Here is a 3,842-nt window from a genome sequence, read left to right as displayed (position 1 = left end):
GCAGCCCAATCAGAAAAAAAAAGGAGTTCAATTGAGAAATTTTACATCAGCTGGAAAACTGAGGCTGAAAATCAAGTGCTTCTGTAAATCTTGCTTCAGAAACAGTAGGGCCCTCGTGCCAAGACAGAGTCTGCAAAAACTAGTGTCAATACTGTAACTCAAGCAGCTATATTAATATTTACTGGAAAAGCACCCGCACAGTGGTCTCCACCAAAAAGTCAGCATTTGCATAACCACACAGACAGGATACAGACAGGAAGTGCTGAGTTCTTTTGCTTATTTTCTTTTTTTTTTCTTAAATCCACCATTACCATCAAATTAAACAAAAAAGAAATCCTTAAACTAACTCCCATTTTAATATTGAACAAATGGAGCATGTGGAAAAAGAGTATCCTACTCCAATCACATTCTTCTCCATTATATCCCATCCTTGGTTTGTATCTGGTCTATTTAGGGCCCAGACCTGCATCATCACAGTTAAGTTAAAAAAGTATGGATTGGATGACTGGGCTATAAAGTACATAGAATGCTGGCTAGATCGTCAGGCTTAATGGGTAGTAATCAACAGCTCGATGTCTAGTTGGCAGCCGGTATCGAGCGGAATGCCCCAGGGGTCTGGTTTTGTTCAATATCTTCATTAATGATCTGGAAGATGGGATGGATTGCACCCTCAGCAAGTTTGCAGATGACACAGATGGGAGCAGAGGTAGATATGCTGGAGCGTAGAGATAGGATCCAGAGTGACCTAGACAAATTGGAGGATTGGGCCAAAAGAAATCTGATGAGGTTCAACAAGGACAAGTACAGAGACCTGCACTTAGGACGGAAGAATCCCATGCACTGCTGTAGGCTGGGGACTGACTGGCTAAGCAGCAGTTCTGCAGAAAAGGACCTGGGGATTATAGTGGATGAGAAGCTGGATGTGAGTCAACAGGGTGCTTTTGTTGCCATGAAGGCTAACGGCATATTGGGCTGCATTTGTAGGAGCATTGCCAACAGATCAAGGGAAGTGATTATTCTCCTCTATTTGGCACTGGTGAGGTCACATCTGCAGTATTGCATCCAGTTCCCCTCCCCACCCCACTACAGAAAGGATGTGGACAAATTGGAGAGAGTCCAGAGGAGGGCAACAAAAATAATTAGGGGTCTGGGGCATATGACTTATGAGGAGAGGCTGAGGGAACTGGGCTTATTTAGTCTGCAGAAGAGAAGAGTGAGGGAGGATTTGATAGCAGCATTCAACTACCTGAAGGGGGGTTCCAAAGAAGATGGAGCTAGACTGTTCTCAGTGGTGGCAGATGACAGAACAAGGAGCAATGTTCTCAAGTTGCAGTGGGGGAGATCTAGATTGGATATTAGGAAAAACTATTTCACTAGGAGAGTGATGAAGCACTGGAATGGGGTACCTAGGGATGTGGTGGAATCTGCATCCTTAGAGGTTTTTAAGGCCCGGCTTGACAAAGCCCTGGCTGGGATGATTTAGCTGGGGGTGGTCCTGCTTTGAGCAGGGGGTTGGACTAGATGACTTCCTGAGGTCTCTTCCAACCCTAATCTTCTTTGATTCTATGAAGTGTTGTTTTGCTATTGATGCTGATAAGTTCTTTGCAATCATAGTGGTCTGCCCAAGTGGAAACTATTGCAAGATTGTGGCCTTAGATTGGAAACTTTGCCATGAAGATAATTTGAATTCTCATAGGTTTCTTAAGCACCTGAATCTGAATCCCACCTGCACTATTTTTTTATGAGGCTAGGTTGTTATAACTCAACTCCCAATGTAGAGGACCAGTGGACTGCTTTTCATCTGGTCCCTACCCCGTGACCTGTCCGTCTTCGATTACTCTACCAGGAATTAAAATTCCTGCCAGCATAGCTCTCAGGGTCATTGGAACACACAAGCCTTCCCACTACAGACAGATGCCTTCACCAGGGAAGGTTAGGCACCTATCACATTGTAAGTAATAAATTAATAAGAAACAACTACATAATAATTAGCAACACCATTAATCCCTCTTGTTACATGCTTGCCAGAGCCTGTGGGTTGTCAGTTCCATTTCAGTTGTTCAGTGCAATTTCCCTGATGACTGGACGAATAAAAAAATATGAAATGTAAATGGTTATTTCCTTTTAATGTGCCTTGTGCCAGTTCTACTTATGTATGGTCATGTGGGCATTGGATATAAGGCCTGCCCTGAGAGGAGCAGATTTGCTGTCATTTACAAGTTCCTAGCTCCTTGATTAGTAATGTAAAGGACTCATCACCTCAAAGTCTAGCTGAATGGAAAATTAATTCTTCTCTTTCTCCCTCTTTTTTTTTTAAAGAGACCATGAGAAGAAGACAGCCATGAATATTATTTATGGAACACCTAATAAAATATGCTGTGGGGAAATAATTACTGGAAAAAATCTGACCGTGTGACTGTAAATGCTTAGGCCCTAGTGTGCAGATTTAATGGACTACTGTTTTAGTCTCTTATGACTTGTACTACTGACTTGAAATCCCCCTGCCCTCCTATTAAACTGCTAACATCACCATTAGATCAGAACTTTATTCTGCATGTGGCAACTTTCCAGAGAGTGATAATGTCAGCAGGGGTGACTATGTTCAGAAGGAGGCATGGAACTGGGCTTGGAAGAGATGGAGAAGTGTCTTTCACACAGATGCTGTTGCTAGATGTGGCTTTGTAAGGACTAAGAGGGAAATGCTGAAGGTCTTGTGGCTCTGGGAATGAACGATGTTTAATGGCCAGATTCTATGTGCTTCCAGAATAATATTTCTGACTAGATGTGAATTCATCCCCTTTTCCTGTCCATGCATCATTCACAAACTAATCCTGATTTCCTTTGAAAATATTTGCTATTTGTAAATATCTGCTAAATAGTTTGGATGAATAATTTGAAAACTATGGTCATTTGTGAACTGTCCACTTCAGCTATTCACTGTTACTTATTTGTGCTGTGTGGCTGGTCATTTGAGTTACATGGTATTATTTCTGCTTCCTTACACTGGATAAAGCAAACTTCTTAAAGAGGAGACTAACTAATACCAAAATAATGCACTTTTGGATAATTACACATCTGTCAAACATTCAGAAGTCACATATGTTTTCAAAAATGCCCCATGGCTGATGCCTAAAACAAATACTATGACCCCTCTCCCCTCAAGTCACAGAGACTGAAGTCAGTGCTTTCATTCATGAATCACAATAGTTGGGTTACTATTTAACCAGCTCTACTGCTGATGCAGATCTTCTAAAAAAAGTTCCTAGGTGAATGCTAGAAGGCAGAGTGTGGGCCACCACTTCATAGGAGCATGAGTGGTATCCTACCCATTCTTCCTACATGCAGTATTTAGCACACTTTTTACACTTTCTTTATTATTGATTTTAATATGAATTCTGGTGCTTTTGAACATGAGAAACTGATATAACATAGGGCTAACAATACTCCCTATCTTCCACCCTTTATTGGTCTTGTCCATTTAGATTGTAAACTCTTCAGGGCAGGGACTGTCTCTTACTATGTGTTTGTAGAACAACAGGCTCCCAGTCTTGGTTAGGCCCCTAGACACTACTGTATTATACACAGACACACATACATCAGTAATAATATAACATAGCACTAGCCAGAGCCAGTCTGTCTCTTTGTAAGCTTCTTCTGCATAGCTCTTCCACTGTACTTGGATTCTCACTTGGAACACCCCCTGCTATTCTAGTCCTGAGATTTCACTAACATAGCTCTGCTTTATCACATGTGATGGGGTGTAAAAACCCCACACTGGCAGGAAAAGGGTTAACAGGAGCCTGGGAGCTCAGTTAGCTCACCTGGCTGCACCTAAAGGGATG

Source organism: Mauremys reevesii, linkage group 13 (genome assembly GCF_016161935.1).
Source record: "Mauremys reevesii isolate NIE-2019 linkage group 13, ASM1616193v1, whole genome shotgun sequence".
NCBI classification, from domain to species: domain Eukaryota; kingdom Metazoa; phylum Chordata; order Testudines; family Geoemydidae; genus Mauremys; species Mauremys reevesii.
Note: the sequence above shows the minus strand (reverse complement) of the source record.